The 21,634-nt window shown below is 40.2% G+C and overlaps 1 pseudogene; it reads left to right on the forward strand.

Annotated features, from left to right (window-relative positions):
- The first annotated feature begins 1,355 nt into the window (after positions 1–1,355).
- Positions 1,356–21,634, forward strand: part of LOC141424245 (cytochrome P450 3A41-like) — a 70,533-nt pseudogene continuing 50,254 nt past the window's right edge.

The raw sequence follows: 21,634 nt of genomic DNA on the forward strand, positions 1-21,634 counted from the left end.
GTTTAATGTGATATTCAAGGTAACAAAAAACCAGGGTGTTTGTTTTAAAGATCTCTGTTACAAACTTACTAAGCTTTTTACATTTAAATATGTAAACATCTTGAGGATGGTACTTATTATAAAGTAAAAGTAAAAAAATATTACTCTGTTCTGCTACTCATAAGAAAACACATTTTCAAACTTATTTCAATCAGGTCTCACTAGGATGCAGGCAAGCAGGGGTTAACACTCTGGCTTAGACCAGAGTCTGCCTGTTACATTCTGTCATAAATAAAATCTGGCATTTAATTCTCTCTTATAATACATGGGTCTATTAAAAATGGGCTTTCTATAAAATGTTTTTATATAAAAGAATAATTTTAAGGTTGCTTTACCTCTGGCTTTTTTCCATACAAATATAAGGTTCTAAGTTAAAAGGTTTGATAAGTTAATTGTTAATTTCAACAAGTAACACACACACACATACATATAATATTAAACATATGGTTTTTAAAATAAAAGGATAAAAAACTTTTAAATAAAAAGTATGTAAAGACAAGCTTCTCCAGGGGATATAAAATAAGTTGTCATAAAGGTACAGAGCATGTTGTCATAAAAGGATAGAGTTAATAAATGTTTATGTAAATGATTGAGTTGACTAAAATGCAGTCACATGAAAGATTTTTGTAAGGTCAAAATTTAATATATTGAAATGGTTAAAAGACTTAGGCAGGTGCCATGTTAACTTCAAAGTTGAAGGAGGTTCATGAGGGGGTCTGGTTCCCATAAAATTAGAAGAACAGAAGGAACCAAACTAGGATACAGTCAAATGATTGTGTGGATTGTGTTGATTGTGTTCACTCATGCTTATAGATAGCAGCCATTGTCTCACTTCTGTACCTTTGATAACAGCTATTGTCTTGCTTCTGTACCTAGGCTAGCCTGCTTCTCAAAGGTTGCCAGACAGGATGTAGCTTTTGCCTTTACAAACCCTGCAAAAGGTTAGAGAGGGGCTGCTCTGAGATCCAACGACCTGTTGGTCAGGGCAGTCACCAGCTGGCTAATAAAGGCTCTCCTTTAAAGTCTTTCTTGGGGGTGGGGGCAGGGGGGAGAAATGACCCAAGCCTTGTATGCACATATGAATAATAAAATTAAAAAAATAAAAATAAAAAAAATAAAGTCTTTCTTGGGTGGTCATATCTCATTCTGACTCGTAACATTTGGAGGCCCCAGTGAGATACTTTTAACGACCCCCAAAGATGCTGGTAGAGCCTTGATCTCTTGGGACTCCATGGAGCCTGATGGGATGGAGGCCCTAGGGGGCAGCTGCTGAGAGATGTTCCTCAGCCCCAGGACATACGTCCTTATCCTCACAGATGACTAATGGAGTCAGGAGACATCAATCCTCACAGCAGAGAGTCATCTGGTCAGGGAAACCTCCGGAGGTAAGGGGGATTCAGGGGAAGGCTGGATGCAGCATTACTTTCCAAATCCTGGGGGGTGGTGGGACGTTGCCCTGACCCCTTGTCTGTCTGGTCTAGTTCTGTGTGGCCGCAAGTCATTGTGTTTGTTCTGTGTGTCTGTTTTGCCATTTTGTGTTTAACATTTTTAGACTACCCCAGGCGACCAGAGGACAATTGAAACTGCAACATGGGACAATCTTCGTCTACCTCCAGCCCTTTGCAATGTATGCTGACTAACTTTTCTTCTTTCCAGCAGAAGGCTTTAGACCTGGGGGCCTCTTGTGATGCCTTTACACTGAGAAAACTCTGTGAATTAGATTGGCCTTCATTCAATGTGGAATGGCCTGCTGAGGGGACCTTTGATTTGCCTACAGCCTATCAGGTGGAATGGGTCATCATGGGATGGTCCTGGCCACCCAGATCAGATTCCTTACATTCTGACCTGATTGAAGTCTTATCTAAAAAGCCTTCCTGGCTACAAAAGTGCATAAAAGGAGGCATAGGCTGCTCAAAAGTTCTCCTATCCACTAAGACCCCCAAAACAACATCATCTGCATGTCTGGAAGGTAAAAAGGCTTGTCCTTTATAAATGACTTTTATATATAAATTTTTCAGCTATCTGTAAGCAGTACATATGATGCCTGTACTTGTCCACTGGTTTGAAGGCAAAAAGAATAAAATAAGGAATGATTCAAGGCCAAAATGGTCAGATTTAGAAGATACCTCAGATTATAATCATTGCTGTGTGTGCAATTTTATTTACCAGTGCTGTGTGCATAACAGACAAGTTCATCTAAGAAATAGTCCCAGATATTTCAAATTATTTGATGTATGTAAAAGTAGTAATATATGTAAATAGCTTTTTTAAAACTTGGAAAATACTGTGCTTAAAAATGAAGTTGTAAAATCACCTCTGAACAGTGTACTGTCTAGATTTGTTTATTGGGTTGAGAGGGGTAAATAGGAAGAAACTACAAAAAGTATTCTGTTAGTATGTGTTAGAAAATTTCAGAATACCCATTAACCTATATGTTGTGTGTTTCATTTAACTCTGCTGTACTGAATATATTGTGTATATACTGGACAAATGAGTCCTAATTCTATAATATCTAGTCTCTAGATATTAAAGAGGTTGTCAGTGTATGATTTATGTGCCCTTTTCAATCACTGATCTCTATAACTGGAAACAACAAAATCTGTCTTTTTCTGACAAGCCCAGGGGCTAATCTCTCTTCTTGAGACTGTGTTTTTCACTTGCCAGCCTACCTGGGATGATTGCCAACAGCTCTTACAGACCCTCTTCGCAGATGAAGAGTGAGACCACATTCAGTGGGAAGCCACATTCAGCGGGAAGCCAGAAAATATGTCCTGGGCCCGGACAGGACTTCTACCAGAAATCAAGACCTTCTGGGGACTGTTTTTCCCTTAGTTCATCCTAACTGGGATCCAAACTCCCATGCAGTTAAGGAGGCTCTCATCAACTATCACTGGCTCCTTCTTATGGGAGTCTGAGCTGCAGCCTGGAAACCCACAAATTTGTCTAAGGTGAGTGAGGTTATACAAGGCTCAGATAAGTCCCCTGCAGCATTCCTGGAGGCATATAGGACATACACTTCTATAAACCCAGAGGCAGCAGAAAATAGAAGGGCAATAAATATTGCTTTTACTTCCCAGTCAGCCCCAGACATTAGAAAGAAATTAAAAAAGCAGGAGGGGGATTTGAAGGAAAATTATTATCAGAATTAGTAGAAATAACACAGTGTGTCTGTAATAATAGAGACACACCAGAAGATTGACAGGCAAAAAGACTTTCAAAGGTGATGGTGGCAGCTCTGCAAACTACCCCCTCCAGGCCCTCAAGAAGTTCTGGGCCTCCTGACAGCCTACAACTTGCAAGAAACACAAGAGCCCCACTGGAAAAAGACCAATGTGCTTATTGTAAGGACAAAGGACACTGGAAAAATGAATGCCCTAAGGGAAAAGGGGGGAACCAAAAGGTCCTCCAACTGGAGTGATGGGGCTGGGGCTCCCTGCCACTTCCCCCCCACCCCCAGAGCCCATGGTTACGCTTCAACTGGGGAGCAAACCAGTCAAATTCTTATGTGATACTGGCACGGTCTATTCAGTTATTAAAAAACCAGAGGGCCCCTTATCTAAAGAAAAAGACCACTACTGGTCAGAAGGCCAAATTACTAACCTAGGAGGAGGGACTTATAACTCATTCTTTTCTTGTGATTCCTGACTGTCCCTACCCCTTGCTGGGCTGAGACCTCCTACACAAGTTACAAGCCACCATCTCCTTCCAGAAAGAGGAAACTTATCTGGACACCCAAGGCCAACCTCTTATCAAATTGTTGTTGTCACCCTTTAAGTGAAGAATATCTTCTGTCTATGACAGAACAAAACCCTCCAGAGACCTCCGACCTGTCTAAACTCAGAAAAAGGATTCCCCATGTATGGGCTGAATCTAACCCACAGGGGCTAACTAATCATCATGCCCCAATAGTGGTCCAACTCATGTCATAGGCGATGCCTATACAGGTTAAACAGCACCCTATTAATGTGGAGACAAAAGAGGCATTGCCGTCCACATCAAAAGGCTAAGGAAAGCGGGAATTTTGGTTCCATGTCATTCACCATAGAACACACCTCATCTTATGGTTTCCAATCCTTATAGTCTCCTCAGCCTGTTACCTCCTAGCCACCAAGTGTACACCGTCTTGGACCTAAAGGATGCCTTCTTCAGTCTCCCGCTCACAGAGGTGAGTCAACTCATTTTTGCCTTTGAATGGACTGATCCAGAAGAGGGATTTTCTGGCCAATTAACCTGGACAAGACTGCCACAGGGGTTCAAGAACTCCCTTACCCTATTTGATGAAGCCCTCAGCCAAGATCTTATAGCACTCAGAGCAGAACACCTGGAGCCTTCGACCTGACCTGACTGATGTTCCCTGGGATGAGCCAGATGAGGTACTGTTCACCAACGGCTCCAGCTTTGTGATCAATGGAATAAGGTATGCAGGGGCAACAGTAGTCACCCTGGACTGGACCATCTGGGCCCAGGCACTTGGACATGGAACCTCAGCCCAAAAGGCTGAACTAATTGCCCTGATCCAAGATCTAAGGTATGGAAAAGATAAAGTTATTAATGTATATACAAATAGCCAGTATACATTTGTAACGGCCCATATACATGGAGCCCTATACAGGGAGAGAGGCTTCCTTACCTCTGAGGACAAATATATTAAAAATGCCCAGAAAATCTTAACCCTCTTAAAGACCCTCTTGCTTCCTAAAAAGGTGGCCATCATTCACTGCTGGGGTCACCAAAAACGGGACCACCCTGAGGCAAGGGGAAACCAAATGCCCGACCAAGCCACAAGGGCAATTGCCATAAAAGCAGTGGGGCCTCTCAAGATTTTGCTAAAATTAGGAGGGACCCTCCAACTAAAGACAAGCCCCTCTGGATGAAAAATGTTGCCAGATGGAAGGATATTTCTCCCCTGGTCTCTAGGACACGTGCTTATAAAGGACCTTCATGACTCCACTCACTTAGGACCCACAAAATTACACCTGGCTCAAGATCTCACTACAAGGTACAGTGTATGTCAACAGGCTAACCAAAAAGGACCACCCTTGGCTGAGCCAGGAATGAGAATGCGAGGTCCTTCCCTGGAGAACAATGGGAGATTGATTTCACCAAGATCAAGCCTGGCTTGTATGGTTATAAATATTTGCTGGTAATGATCGATATGTTCTCTGGATGGACTGAGGCTTTCCCCACGAAAACTGAGACAGTTCAGATTACATTAAAAAACTCTCACAGGAGATAGTTCTCTGATTTGGCCTCCCCTTAATACTGGGGTCCGACAATGGCCCAGCTTTCACAGCTAAAATAGCTAAATGAATAGCCAAAACATTGCAGATCAAATGGCAGTTACACTGTGCTTATAGGCCTCAGAGTTCAGGACAGATAGAGAGGATGAACCATACTCTAAAAGAGCTGCTTACTAAGCTCTCCTTGGAGACAGGTGATGGTTGGGTGAACCTCCTTCCTGCAGCCCTATTAAGAGTTAGATGTACCCCTTATAGACAGGGTTTCACTCCATCAGAGATCCTCTATGGGTGACCACCTCCCATAATCCCCAGATTGGGGGAGGAAACCCTAACAAAAATTTCTAATCATGATCTTCTCCAGTCTCTCCAACAGACTCTCAAAAAATTCACTCAGCTGTTCAGCAAGCCCAAGAAATGATGACATCTGATGGCCCTCTTAGGGCTCCTTATGAACCAGGAGACCTAATGTGGGTAAAAAGATACCACCCTGACAGCCTCAAGCCCCACTGGCAAAGTCCCTACACTGTGATCCTGTCTACTCCCACAACCATCAAGGTAGCTGAAAAACACCCATGGATTCATCATACTCAGCTCAAGAGAGCCTTCACAGAAAACTCTGACCAACATTAGACAATTGCCAGACCTGAGGCCAATCAAGACCCCCTCAAGATAAAACCTAAACATGTTCCTATTTAGTTGTCATTTTTGTTCCTCAAATTGTTACTCCCGTATCTGTTTTTAATGACCTTGCCCTTAAAATTACTCAGCACAATCTTTTCATTTTTTAATTCAAACTGTTTTGTTCAGAATAGGCTAAACTGTTAAATTTCATTCTTAGGTAATATCCCCTTACTCCTAATGTCTACATTCCCCTCATGTCTTGATAAATGTATTTTAAGTGATGTCATAGACAAGATTGTTTAAATTTAGTTAACTCTCCATGCTATTCAGACTGTAACATTATGTAATTGTCTATACTTCTCTGGTTTGTGTGAACTGGGATGTTGGGGGTATTTATGGTTAACTTACCTGGGGAAGTTTTTATGTTTTTCTTGCTTCTATGTGTCTTTCTACAGACATATCTAAAGAGATGGATTAAGGGTGTTTCCAAGTGCTATTGTCACAGATAAAATTAACAGTATTAACCTTATACTAAAAGGACAAAGATTAAAAAATGATTAATTTGTCACAATGCTTAGTTACAACTGTTAATATGTGACCTGCTGTTAGTGTACATGTAAATACAAGGTGTCTTTAATTCCAACCAGATAGAGCATAATATCAATACTGCTAAGTCTACATTTCCTCTGTAAAACTGATGGTCTTGAGAACTAAATATGATCCTATCCACTCAGAAGAGTCTGTGATTTGACTCTAATTAAAAGCAGTGGGGAATGAAATGGCTAAAAGACTTAGCCAGAGGGAAGCCATTAATCAGGTGTCCAGAGGGAAGCCATTAATCAGGTGCCATGTTAACTTCAAAGCTGAAGGAGGTTCATGAGAGGGTCTGGCTCCCAAAAAATTAGAAGAACAGAAGGAACCAAACTAGGATACAGTCAAACGATTGTGTGGATTGTGTTGATTGTGTTCACTCATGCTTATAGATATCAGCCATTGTCTCACTTCTGTACCTTTGATAACAGCTATTGTCTCACTTCTGTACCTAGGCTAGCCTGCTTCTCAAAGTTTGCCAGACAGGATGTAGCTTTTGCCTTTATAAACCCTGCAAAAGGTTAGAGAGGGGCTGCTCTGAGATCCAACGACCTGTTGGTCAGGGCAATCACCAGCTGGCTAATAAAGACTCTCCTTTAAATTCTTTCTTGGGTGGTTGTATCTCATTCTGACTTGTAACAGTACTGATGTTAAAATAAAACTTAATTCTCTAAACTTATAACAATAAGACTATCTTTAAAATATTATTCTTAATAACATTTACAAAAACTGTCTTAAAATAGTTTTTGTTTTGTCAAAATAACTGTCAGGAATTTTTGGTTACAGGAAAATACACATATTGGTCAAGACAGCAAGAGTTTATTGAAACACAGGCAAGAGGCAGCTGAGCACAGTGAGTACTGCTACACTGATATTAGGATTGAGATAGATTTACTTATGTAAAGCAAAGTGAAAAAAAAAAAACAAAGTGCACCCTGCAGGAAGGATAAAAAAAACTCAAAAAGGAGCACTATACTGAAAGTCAAGATCTCCAGGTTTTATTAGAGTCAACAGAGTAAAAATGTTAGTCCTACTCCTTCCACATGTCAGGCAGAAGGAATTTTTGGCCTGGGATGGCCAGATTGAGTCTGTTAGTTTAGCAGGCCTCCATTGACTACAGGTTGATGGGATCCTGCTGTATATCCTGAGCCATCTGTTAATGTAAAAAGTCTGGGATATGATATCTTATCAACATCTGAGCCTTGATTCTTGCCCATTAGGTTTCCTAACTCCACATTTAGTCCCCATAAATATTTGGCTGTGTTCTCTGGTGAGTTTTGTCAAGGTTTTAACTACTAAGGTAACTGAGTCATGTTCATTAGGAGTTGGTTTATGTTGGGGTTAACAGTGAGATAGCCATAATAGAACTAGATCCCCTCCCTCCTTGCAGATGGCTTACTAAAAACTCCCCACTCAACCCCAAAGACTGACAAAGGGACTATCGTTAACCTTTATCTCCCTGGATGGATGCCAAGGACAGTTGGGCAGACAGTGACCTAACTACAACTTTCTTGTTTGTCCAGCAATAGTATCCCTTAGTGACCTTCCTGGTACTCTTCCACTAGCCCCCTATATCTAGCCCAGGACTCTGTATGGCAGTGGGCTCTAGCTCTCTTGCTGGGGTTTCCCTCCACAGGGCTCCTGACTGAACAATAAACCCTGTACTGGTGTTTGAGTTGTCTCTCTGCCTCTTCCATACCTCTTATTTTCTAACAGTTTATATAAAACTTTCTAGATGGCCTCATGGTCAAACAACTGTTGCCTTGGGTGATTCTAATACAGTCAGTACCCTATATGTGTCTGTGACTGGGCTATTTGGGTTTACTAAAACTGTTCTTCCCCTCCTACAACTGAAAAAAATCTAAGGTTTTACATCAAAAACAACTAAACTAATATGTATATATAAACTCTGTAGAACTATGATGCTATTGCTGGTTCCTTATACTAAATATATTTATATTTGTCAAGTATATCAAGCCTTCTAAAATACAAAATTTAACATTAACAAAAGTTAATGGCATTTATATACTGTTCTGTCAGTTGCTAAATTGTCCATCAAAATTTCAGCCATGACTCTAAAGTTTTTGTCATTGGAGTTCTGATCCTTCTGGGGCATTTACAATCAAGTCCATAAAAAATGACTCTAATAAGTGATTACATGTAAACCAGATTAACTTTTTAGACATGTGCTTTTGTTGGATTTTGTTCTATATTGTCCTTGTCTAAAAGCCAACTGCGTAAGGGTCACTCTTTCTAAGCCTCTTTGTTGCTTAAATTTGACCAAAAGGGGACTCCCACCTGACCTGCTCATTCCCCACCCCCAACATGGGACCAAAGCCAAACAAACAAAATCCAGAAAAGAACAAATCCTCACAATGAAGAAAGAAAATGATCAATCAAGAAAGATCTTCAGTCTATGACCATACCACCCTAAACATGCCCAATCTCATCTGGTCTCAGAAGCTAAGCAGGGTTGGACCTGATTAGTATTTGGATGGGAGACAAATATTCAAAAGAGACTGCTCAGAGACAAACAGTTTAGAGATGAGGGGGGAATGTCATCAAAGTTCAAATGGAGTCACTCATGCCAGACCTCTCAAAAAAAACCAAGGCCAAGAGGATTGAGGAAGTAGTTGTTACATATGTGTGGCTATCTCATGTAAAGCCATATTTTGTAGACAGGGTCTTCTACTTAAACAGAGACAAAAATAACTATTTTTACTGGCTCTAAGCATGTCCTTTAATACTTAAAGTTAATGGTTTTAACTTTTTTTTGAACAATGTGTTTTCTTGAATATATATACTGATAATATATTCTTGCCATGGTAATCCTACTCAGTTATAAAAAAGACATTGTCTGGGTAAAAAATTAAAATATCCCGTGATTAAAACTCCATTAGAGGGGCCTTTTTGTTGTTGTCTTGTCTATCCCCACTACAGTTAAAGTAGCAGAAATTGCTCCTTGGATCCACCACAGTCGAGTCAAACCAGCTTCTCTCAAATGGGAGTGCATCCCTGATCAGCTTCACCATGTAAGATCACCATCCAGGACCTGAGTACCCACCCTTGGCAGGTCTCTGCTTCTCAGGAAACAACAGGGGATGAAGAACAGCAGGACAACTGCCTTGCTGTAGTCAACCCAGGAAGCATGGCTGAAATTTGAAACATCAACTCTCCAATGGCACAAACAGAATGTTTTCCACACCAGTTATTTCACTGTAACATATTGTCACTCCTAGTCTGTATCTGTTGCTGTAGTTCTCACCCTAGTCTTTGCCATAGATTTGAGAGAAATGGCACCCACTGATTGGATTTATTAGCTCTCTTCTATCTCTTTTGGGAAGGATACCTAATTACTGTTTGTTACTGATATGGTCTGTCTTCATGGTCCCAGAACCCTCATCCTGTGACCTATGTATGCATACTACTCAGGCAGAAAATGTTGTCACTAGGACTTTACTTTTCCATACTTACTATTCCTGTGCAGGCTCTGTCAATGGGTCATACACTCACAACCATACCACCTATCTAGTGTGCTCCCACTATATCTGCTTCAACTCCACTTACCACCCCCAGGAGCAATGATTAGAGATCCAGAGAATCCACAACCCTGGGAACCTCATCAGCCACACCCAGGTGATTAGCCCTAATAAATGAGTATCTATGTTCTTTGATGCATGTGTAGCCATAGTCCAAGGTGGATGTGGAAGTATAGGCCATGGCTGTGGGGATCTAGCTTAGGAAGAGCCTATACATCAAATGAAAAGTATATGTGCTGGGGAGACAACTCTTGGCCATGTGATGACGTGGGTTCTTATTATTGCCCTTATTGAGGTTCTGTTCATGGGACACATGGCAGAAGACTAGGCACTCAGTCCTCCTTCACAAGGGAACAGCTGCCCTGACTGCACCCATGGCACCTGTAACCCTGTAAATTTCACTGTACTTAAGCCATCTGAATGGACACTGCGACATGTAGTTGACATAAGTGTAGATAGAAAGGCCTTGACCCTGGGAGTCTGATGCACCTCAAATTAGTAACTGTTACCCATGACAGTTCCTCATACCACAATTTTCACTCCTTTTATGAGGAGATGAGGAGTGAATTTTTCATCTCTGCCAAAGCTAAAAACTTGTTCCTCTCACTGGCTGAGTCTACAGCCCAGACACTGAAGGTCACTTCATATTATGTTTAGGGGGGACCAACATGAGAGTCCACTGGTCTTGGGAAGCAAGAGAGCTAAACTGACGGGATCCTTATAATGAGACTGCTATCCCAAAACACAGGAAAGTCATCTGGCTCCTATAAACTTCCATCATTGGAAATTATTGTATCTCCCTCCCAGAAGGCCAATTCTCCACCTCATTGCAGGATTTAACTTGTTTAGGACAAAAGTTTTACAATGACATTGCCCAAGAGACCCAATGATGGGGAGCTCCTAACTGTACAAAACCCCAGCTCCACCCACAGGCCAGCTTCTCTAATTTCAGAAAAACTTGGGACAATCTTACCGCAAACATAAATTGACAAGCACCTGGGGGCTATACTGGATCTGTGGGAAGCAAGCTAATACAGTACTATATAGTAGCTGGTTTTGGTCTTATGTGCTAGCTCAATCAGACCATCCTTTTTCCTGCTCCCCCTCAGACAAGGTAAATAACTGGGAGATCCCATATATAAAGAAAAATTAAATAGACAAAACAGGGTGCCTTACAAATTGGCAATTGAAAAGATGAAGAGTGGCCTCCTTGAGCAAATCATCCAGTACTATGGTCCTGCCACCTGGGCAAAAGAGGGGTCCTGGGGCTATTGCACACCTATATATATGCTCAATCACCTCATCAGGCTGAAGGCTGTTGTTGAAATTATAACTAATAAAGCTGCAAGAACTCACAATTTTCTGGCAAAACAAAGCATTAAGATGCACATTGCCATCTATCAGAACCAATTGGCTTTACACTATTTGCTTGCCTCTAAGGTTAGAGTTTGAGGAAATTTTAACAGGAACAACTGCTACTTACAGATTGATGATGAAGAAAAGGTCATAAAAGAGGTCACAGACAAAATGAGAAAGCGTGCCCTTGTCCCTGTCCAGACTTGGAGAGGATGGGATCCCAATGACCTGTTTGGAGAGTGGTTTTCTGCCTTAGGTGGATTCAAAACTCTGATAGGGACAATAGGCCTAATCCTAGGATCATGATTAATATTGCCCTGTCTGGCTCCCCTGGTGCTACACTCTATCAAGACTATTATGGAGACTATTATAGAAAGGAAAACGTCTGCACATGTAATCATGCTGTCAAAATACTCTAAATCAAGGGGATATTCTTTGACCCTGGGTGAGTCCAAGCATCACAGGAGGGAATAATGTAGCAGGAAAGGTGGGGGGAGCAGAAAACAAACAGACAGGCTAATGTTCTGACAACAAGACAGGGGAAGGGAATAGCAAAGCAAAGAGATAAAACTTAAAGAATTGAAACATGAAGGTCACATAGCACTGGGGAGATGAAATAACCAATGAAGTCACATGCAGCCATATGTGGGTTGAGCTTTGCTTTTTGTTTCTGTAACCTGCTTGCAAGGGTATATAAGGTAAGATCCCTTTATTCTCAGAGCTCAGTCTTTTACAAGAGTCCACTGAGTCTGTGCTGGCACAATAAACATTGCTTCCTGCTAATCTGCCTCAGTGTCCTCTATCTCAGCTCATAATTTTCCCACAACATTACACCTGTGGTGACCTGGATATGACCTGATCTGCCTCCTGGCCTTGACATGTCTGCAATAGGGAAACCTCCCATTTCAAAAGCAAGACTTAAAGGAGAAAAGTGTCAGAATTCTGTTTAGGCAGACTTAGAGGCTGAGCATAAGGTAGGAAAAAAATTCCAGGGGGTTAAGACAGAAAAGTATCTCAAATCTTCTTCAGCCATATGTCATTTAGATTTCCAATTTATTTTGTGTTCATAGTCCTGGGACCATGTGAGTCAAAAAGGAGGCTTAGAAAACTAATAATGAAATTTGAGCTGGTCTCTCTCTTTCTCTCTCTCTCTCTCTCTCTCTCTCTCTCTCTCTCTCTCTCTCTCCCTCTCTCTCTCTCTCTTTCTTTGTCTATCTTTGTCTCTGTTGTCCTCACTTGGATGACCAGTCTGGTAGAGGAGACAGAAGCAGGCTCTGGAGAGGGAGGGGTGAAAGAAACTTCCATGATGGCTGAGACAGATTCAGAGAAGAGTATTAAAGTTAAAGCTTTTTTATATATTGTGACATGAAGGAAGAGGAAAAGGTGACATAGAGTTGACTACACTCAGAGGAGGAATGGGATTTTAATGGAAGACAGAGGAACCCCAGGGGGATTTTTGTTAAGGAGGAGAATATGATGAGGCAAACAGGATTGGAAGAGTGAGAGTCTAGAGGGGAGATAAACAAAGGCCTAGATATAGGGGCATCTCAAAACATATTCCACAGCATTGAGGAAAGTTTTTGAGATCATGCTGAATTTGGAAACTGAAAGTGTCCTTTTTTGTCAATAGTTATTATTCTCCAACTTACATTGGTGATAGATTGTGTTACAGTAGAAATTCAGTTTAGGTTTATGATTTCTGTGAGACCCAGGATCTGAAGGTTTTGGAGAAAATATCCCAGTGGACTGTCCCTCAAGAGTTTCTGCCCCATTTTTGTGGAAAAGGACCCCACAGTGGTCCTACCCAGTAGGACAGACATATCAGAGGACAGGAACATCTTTACGACCTACTGATAGTGTATGATATACCTCTGAGGCAGCAAACCTGTATATTTTCTAGGCATCCCCAGAAAATAGTAGGTGAATCCATCCAGTCAGTAGATGGAGGGAGTCTCTCACCTGACCAGTGCTTCCATGGTCACAGTAGGACATTCACAGTAGGACTAGAGAGATACCTGGATGAAGGGATACTCACCAAAATTGAACTGAGTGTTAGATGGAGGGTCCAGCAATGGGGAGTGGTCCCTGATGGACCCACCAAAGAAAGGAAAGGAAGGAAAGAGTGGGAGAGATAGAGTAGTAAAGAGGGAGGGAGAGGAAGCAGGGAACAGGTGAGGAAGACTCCAGCCTCTGTTTAGGGCCTGAAAGTGAACCTGGGAAGAGCTGTTGCTGTTTATTGCTTTTTAGATTGTGGCAGCAGAGAGCTGGAGTTAAACCTATACACCTCATCAGTTTAAACAAAGGGAGGGTTGGGAACTGAAGTAGAAGAAAGCCTAGAAATAGGGAGCCTCTTGCTATGTGTCTTTTCTCATGGTAAAGTTGTTAAGGTCTCAGAGGACATTGGGATTAAAAGTTTTCAATTTGGGCCATTTGGAGGAATTTTCTAATTTGTATTGAGGTCAGATTTTCATAGAAAAACTAATGAGGTTTTTTGGTGTTAGATTACCTTTTAGGCCCAGTTTGGTAAGGTTGTATAAAAGAAACCCCAGGGGTGAGTCAGAGGGAATCTTTGAGTGGGTATTGCCCAGGGCCCATGTTAGGAAGTTTTTCCTAAGGCATCCCCCAGGGAAAATTTGTAAAATCAGAAAAACAAACCTGGGGCAGTAGGTAAATGTCATTAACCTATGTAGCCAGGGACCAGACACACCAGGGGCCAGATGGCCAGAGGGTGAGAGGGAGGGAAAGAGATAGGAACACCAAAGGAAAGAATGGTCAGAGACAAACACAACAAGGTGCCACAAAGTGTCAGACAGAGAGGCTGGTCTTAACCGTCCCTGTCGAAATTAGAGCTGGTGTTGAGTGTGCAGAGTGGAATCTGCAAAGAGCCCTGTATAGGAGGTCACAGATGAATGGGAAATATAGTAGTGTTAGAGTCATATGGAGGGTAGTGAGGAGGGAAAGCAGGGGAGGAGAGAGAAAGAGAGAGAGACAGAGAGTTCCCACCATATGGGATGAAGGGTATACCTCCCTGCTCAAAACTCTCACCCGGGTTTCAGCTACAAATGGTAGAAAATTAAAGGGGCATGGAAGAGGCAGAGAGACAGCTCAAACACCAGCACAGGGTTTATTGTTCAGGCAGGAGAACTGTGGAGGGGGATCCCAGCAACAGAGCTAGAGCCCACTGCCACACACAGGCTTGGGCTAAATACAGAGGGCTAGTGGAAAAGTACAAGGAAGGTCACTAAAGAATACCATTGCTGAGAAACCAAGAAAGACAAGTTGTGGTTGGGTCACTGCTCAATTGTCCTTGGCACCCATCAGGAGATAAAGGTTAACAACTATGCTTTGTCAGTCTTTGGGGTGGGGAGTTTCTAATAAGCCACCTGCAAGGGGGATGGAGTCTGGTCCTAACATGGCTGTCCTCACTGTTAACACCAACAGGAGTGAGATGAAATCTAAGCATAGCTTTCATTTGCATCTCTTTTATAACCAGGGAATTGGAACATTTCTTCATGTTTTTATTGGCCATGGCACATGTTCCTTTGAGAAGTCCCTGTTTAATTCACGTGCCCATTTCTTCATTGGGGTGTTGATTCTTTGGGGGCTGAGTATTCTGAGTACCCTGTAGATTCTGGATATTAGTTCTGTATTGGATAAGTAGATAGAAAATATTTTCTCCCATTCTGTGGGCTGTCTCTTGAGTCTGGTGACCATTTCCTTTACTGTGCAGAAGCCCTTTAGTTTGATGCAGTCCCATTTGTTCATTGTTTCTCTTAGATTCTGCACCTTTTGAGTTCTATTAGGAAGTTGTTCCCTATACCTTTCTGCTCCAGTATATTTCCTACTGCTTATTGGAATCATTTCAAAGTTTGGGCCTTAAATTAAAGTCTTTGATATCACTTTGAGTTTATTTTGGTACAGGGTGAAAGACAGAGATCTAGTTTCAGTCTTCTGCATTTGAATATCCAGTTTTCCCAGCAGTATTTGTTAAAGAGGCTATTTTTTCTCCATCATGTGTTTTGGGTTCCTTTGTCAAAGATCAGTTGGCTACAGTTGCATGGGTTTCTGTCTGGATCTTCTGTTCTGATCCATTGGTCTTTCTGTCTATTTTTGTGCCAATACCATGTAATTTTTCTTGCTATGGCTCTGTAGTATAGTTTGAAGTCTAGTATTCTTATACTTGTAGCATTGGCATTTTTCCTCAGAATTTATTTGGCTATTCAAGAGCTTTTGTGTTTCCAAATGTGTTTTACAATTGATTTTTTTATTTCTGTGCAAAATATCATTGGAATTTTGATAGGATTGTGTTGAACATGTAGATTGATTTTGGTAACATGGCCATTTTTACAATGTTGATTATACATCCCTTGTGCATGGAAGGTCTTTCAATCTTCTCAAGTCTTCTTTGATTTCTCTATTCAGTGGTTGATAGTTGGCATTAAAAAAGGTCTTTGGTTTCTTTCATTAAATTTATGCCAAAATACTTTATTATTTTTGAGGTTATTGTAATTAGAATAGTTTCCCTGATTTCTTACTCAGTCTGTTTGTTTTTGGTATATAGAAAAGCTACTGATTTTTATGTTAATTTTGTGTCCTGCTACTTTGCCAAAAGAATTTATGATTTCTAATACTTTTTGGTAAATTTAATGGGGTCGCTTATGTATAGGACCATGTCATCTACAAAAATGGATAGTTTAACTTCTTCCTTCCCTACTTGAATCCCTTTCATTTCTTGCTCTTGTCTTATTGCTCTGGCTAGGATTTCCAAAACTATGTTGAATAGGAATGGAAAAAGTGAATAGCCTTATCATTCTTGACTTTACCTGGAATGGCTTCAGTTGTTCTCCATTTAGTATGATGTTGGCTCTAGGTTTCTTGTATATATCCTTTATTATGTTGAAGTACCTTCCTTATATTCCTAAATTCTTCAGAGCTTTTATCACAAAGTGGATTGCATTTTGTCAAAGACTTGTTCTGCATCTATTGAGAGAATCATGTGGTTTTTGTCTTTGCTTCTGTTCATACGTCAGATTATATTTATGGATTTACATAGGTTGAACCATCCTTGCATCCCTAGAATGAAACCAACTTGGTCATGGAATACAATCTTTTTTGACATCTTGTTGAATTCTGTTTGCTAGTGTTTTCTTGAGAATCTTCGCATCTATATTCATTAAAGATATTGACTTATAATTCTCTTTCTTGGTTACATGTTTTTTGGGTTTGGAATGTGTGTAATACTGGCTTCATAGAATGAGTGTGGTATTGTTCCTTCCCTTTCTATTTCCTGGAAAATTTGAGAAGTATTGGTGTTAGTTCTTCTTTAAAGGTTTGGTAAAATTCAGTCATGAATCCATCAGGTCCTGGGCTCTTCTTTGTAGGGAGACTCTTTATTACTGCTTTAACTTCACTGCATGTAATAGGACTATTTAGGTGGTTAATATCTTCATGGTTGAATTTTGGTTGGTTATATGCATCTAGGAATTTGTTTATTTCATTTAGATTTTCCAGTTTACTTGTATATAAGTTTTCAAAGTACTCTCTAATGATTCTCTGGGTTTCGTTGCTTTGTGTGATTTTTGTCCCCTTTTTCATCTCTTATTGTATTAATTTAGATCTTCTCCATTCTCCTTTATGTCTTGTTAGCTAAGGGTTTGTTGATCTTGTTAATCTTTTCAAAGAAACAGCTTTTTGTTTCATTGAGTCTTTGAATAGTTTTCTTCTTTTTGTTTTGATCTCATTGATCTCAGTCCTTGTCTTTATTTTTTTTCTCTAACTGCTGGTTTGGGGTTTGGGTTGTTCTTCTTTTGGTAGCAGCTGAAGATGCATGATTAGATTGTATATTTGTGAGGTCTCTGGATTTTTAGGGCACTCATAGCTATAAACTTTCCCCTTATCATGGCCTTTGCTGTGTCCCGCAGATTCTGGTAGAATGTATTTTCATTTTCATTGGATTCTAGGAAATTTAAAATTTTTTCCCTTATTTCTTCAGTCACCCACTGGTTTATCAGCAGTGTGTTGTTCAGGGTACATGTGTTTGAATATTTTATTGGTTTCTTTTGTTCTTGAGGTATAGTTTTATTCCATTGTGATCTGGAATGATGCAGGAGATTGTTTCAATTTTTTTGAATTGCAGAAAATAATGTGTATTGCCTGGTTGTTGGGTGAAATACTATGTAGATATCCACCATATCTATTTGGTCTAATGTGTAGAGTAGCTCTGAAGTTTCTTTGTTGATCTTTTGCCTGGATGACCTACCTATTGGTCACAGTGGGGTTATTCCAGCCTCCCACTATCATTGTGTTAACCTCTATCAGTGCTTTTAGGGCCATTACAGTTTTTTTTCATTTTTCTTTTATTATTCATATGTGCATACAAGGCTTGGTTCATTTCTCCCCCCTGCCCCCACCCCCTCCCTTACCACCCACTCCACCCTCTCCCGCTCCCCCCCTCAATACCCAGCAGAAACTATTTTGTCCTTATCTCTAATTTTGTTGTAGAGAGAGTATAAGCAATAATAGGAAGGAACAAGGGGTTTTGCTGGTTGAGATAAGGATAGCTATACAGAGCATTGACTCACATTGATTTCCTGTGCGTGTGTGTTACCTTCTAGGTTAATTCTTTTTGATCTAACCTTTTCTCTAGTACTTGTTCCCCTTTTCCTATTGGCCTCAGTTGCTTTAAGGTATCTGCTTTAGTTTCTCTGCGTTAAGGGCAACAAATGCTAGCTAGTTTTTTAGGTGTCTTACCTATCCCAATTACAGTTTTTTAATATAGATGCAGGCCCTTGTGTTTGATGCATATATGTTAAGGATTAATATTTCCTCTTGATGAATTGTTCCTTTAATTAATATGAAGTGACTATTATTGTGTCTTCTGATTGATTATAATCCAAAGTATACTTTGCCTGATATGAGTATGGGTACTCATGCCTATTTATGGGGTCCATTGTCTTGGAAAACTTTTTTCCACCCTTTGACTCTATGCCAGTGTTTACTTTTTCAGTAAGATGAGTCTCTTGTAAGCCACATATGGTTGGGTCTTGTTTTTTAACCCAATTTGATATTTGGTGTCTTTTGATGGGGGCATTGAGGCCATTTACATTCAGTGTTAAAATTGAGAGATGCCTGTTGTTTCCAGTTATTTTTATTACCCTGTTGTTTAGATTTGCCTATTCCTTGTTTACTGGTCTGCTTGCTAAAAAGGGTTTATAATTTCTCGAGTCTTTCTGTCTCACTCTAGTTTCTTCTTCTATATGTCAAAGTCGTTTAAGTATCTTCTGTAGTGCTGGCTTGGTAGTCACAAATTCCTTTAGTTTTTCCCTGTTGTGGAAGGTTTTAATTTTTCTTTCAATTGTGAAGGATAACCAAGGAACTGGTGACTCACACCTGTAATTCTAGCTACTCAGGAGGCAGAGATCAGGAGGATCATGGTTTGAAGCCAGCCTGGGAAAATGGTTTGCAAAACCCTATCTGGAGAAACTCTTCACAAAAATGGGGCTGGTAGAGTGGCTCAAAGTGAAGGCCCTGAGTTCTAACTTCAGTGCTGAAAAAAAAATTAGGAAGGATAGTTTTGCTGGATAGACTAGTCTAGGTTTACTGTTGCTGTCTTTTAGGCCTGAATCGTGTCTTTCCGTGACCTTCTTTGCATAGAGTTTGACTTGAGAAATCTGTTGTTATTGTAATTGATTTGCCTTTATGTGTGACTTGTCTTTTCTCCTTTGCAGCTTTCAGAAATCTTTCTTTGTTTTCTGTGCTGAGAGTTTTGATTATGATGTGCCTGGGGTTATTTTTGTTTTAGTCCTGACAGTTTGATGTTCTTCAAGTTTCCTGCACTTAGGCGACTCTCTCTTTCTCAAGGTTATGGAAGTTTTCAGCTATTATTCTATTAAATAGATTGTCAGTGCCTTTAGTTTTTATCTCCTCTCCTTCTCTACATGATGACTTATAGGTTTGGTCTTTTCACGGTGTCCCAGATATCTTGCATGTTCCCTTCATATTTTCTTAGCATTCTTTCATGAGCTTTTACTGTTTGGCCTAATTCCTCTTTGTCTTCCCTTCCTGATACTCTTTTCAACTTCCTCCACTCTGTTTGCCAAGTTTCAATTGAAGTTTCATTTGGGATATTGAGTTGTTTCCTTTGGATTGATTATTTTTCAAGATTTCTATATCTTCATTGATTTCCTCTTTCACATCCTGGATACTCTTCTTAATTTCATTCATCTATTTGTTTGTATTCTCTTTGTGCTCATTTGCTTATTCATGTCCTCTTTGAAGTCAAATATTAACTTTTGTGTTTCTTCTTTGCAGTCATTAATCATTTTTACTATTTTTTTGAATACATTATTTACTATCTCTTCTTCTATACAGGTGGAATTGGCTTTTGATGGAGAACAATTGTCTTGCTCTTTCATTCTGCATTGAGATTTACACATCTGGAGCTGTTTTGGGTTAGCATTTTAATTTTTGTGTCCCAGTAGTTGGGGTTGTGATTTTTCTCCTGGAGCTCCAGCAGGGTTCCTCAGAGAAGGGTATGCTGGATATGTTGCCCTTTTCAGGGTTCTTGTTGTAGTGCCGATTACCTCTTTTCTATTCTCAATGAGGGGATTAGAGTTCCCTTTCTGCACAGTCTCTCCTGCAGTTACAGTGGGGAGCACTGGGTCTCTGTGCATTGTGAGAGACAGACCTCCTAGCACTTGCAGAGTAGTGGATTGCTACTCAGTGGAAGAGCTGGATTTCCAGCTCTTGGACAGGAGAGATGGGACTCTCCTGCAGGGAGGTCAGTGTGAAGCACCTGGCTTCTTTGCACTTTAGGGAAGCAGGCTTTCTGGTGCTGTCCACCAAGTGGCAGGTTACACCTTTCCTCCCCTCAGTGGGGAACCTGGCATTCTCGATCTTTGATGGGGGAGAGGGGGTTTTCCAGCTGTCAGACATGTGATGAGTGCTGGGCCTCTGTGCTCCTTTGGAGGTAAGCCTTCTGTTGCCACTCACTGAGTATTAGGTTACAGTTTTCCTCCCCTGATTGGGGAATCTGGCTTTTTTTTTCAATTTAATAAAAAAAAAAAACCAAAGACAAGCAAATAAATTGGTTTAAGTATTCCTAAAAAAAAAGTGTTTCCTGCCATTCAGAGTATCAAGGCATAAAGATAAACTGAAAAATAATAAAATATTGACTCTCATAGGGTTTTTCAAAAGTACATGTTTTTAAAATGGCACAATTAAACTTTCCAAGAAATGGGCAAAGTCATAGTGGATTAACTGTCACTTATCTTCATAATCAGGTTGGGAGTGTGAAACAGGACCACACAACCAGTGACTATAATGACCGAAAACATTTATGCTTTGCTTCGCCTGATTTAGCTCTCTAACTTTCCTCCCAATGTCCAAAGACATCAGATGTTTTTCAAAAGAGATATTTATTTGTATTCTCAATATAACTTATTGTAGAATATTACAAAGACAATATTTGATGTAAATTCACTGCTTTAGTCACTGTAATAATTATCAGTTTAGTTAAAAATGACACAGAAATATTCACTGTGATCATCAATCAAAAGGAATTGATGAAGGTGAATGGAGATAATTCCATGAGAACCAGAGAACATGAATCTATGAATATGTATATTGGACACTAACTTGGTCATTTCCTTCACATTACAAAATAGATGACAATCCACACACACCAAGTAAACTCAATGAATTCCCAAATACCTTAATTATCCATTACAGGCTACAGATTAAGTCATGTTCATCTAGATATTACTCACAAAGTAAATTAAATTTTCTGGTGTTCTGGGAAATGGACTCCTTGAAGGTCATAGCAGAAGTCCTGAGGGAAATATATGCTCCACCTATGGTCTCATCTCTTGACAACACCTTCACAACAATGGGCTTTTCTGGGAGAAGAAGCTCATGACTGTGGCTCAATCTCAGGGGAATCTGTGACAGTTGAGGAAGCACAATGAGAAGCCATCAATAAAACATCAACAAATACAGAAGGAAAGCAGAAAAGATACATTAGGACAGAAATGCTTTACCAACACATAAAAACTACTTTCACAAACCTACAGATCTTGAGTCCCTTCATTTGTTCTCTAAGCTATGTCAAGAATGGAAAGTGAAGTAATTCACTCCAATGTTCATATAGTAAAATATTTACTGAGCACCTGCTGTGTACCACATCTGAGGAGAAAAAATAAAGTTGTCTTGTTTGCTTTACATTTTCTATTGATTTAAATTTTCAGTAAA

The sequence above is a fragment of the Castor canadensis genome, chromosome 6 (genome assembly GCF_047511655.1).
Source record: "Castor canadensis chromosome 6, mCasCan1.hap1v2, whole genome shotgun sequence".
NCBI classification, from domain to species: domain Eukaryota; kingdom Metazoa; phylum Chordata; class Mammalia; order Rodentia; family Castoridae; genus Castor; species Castor canadensis.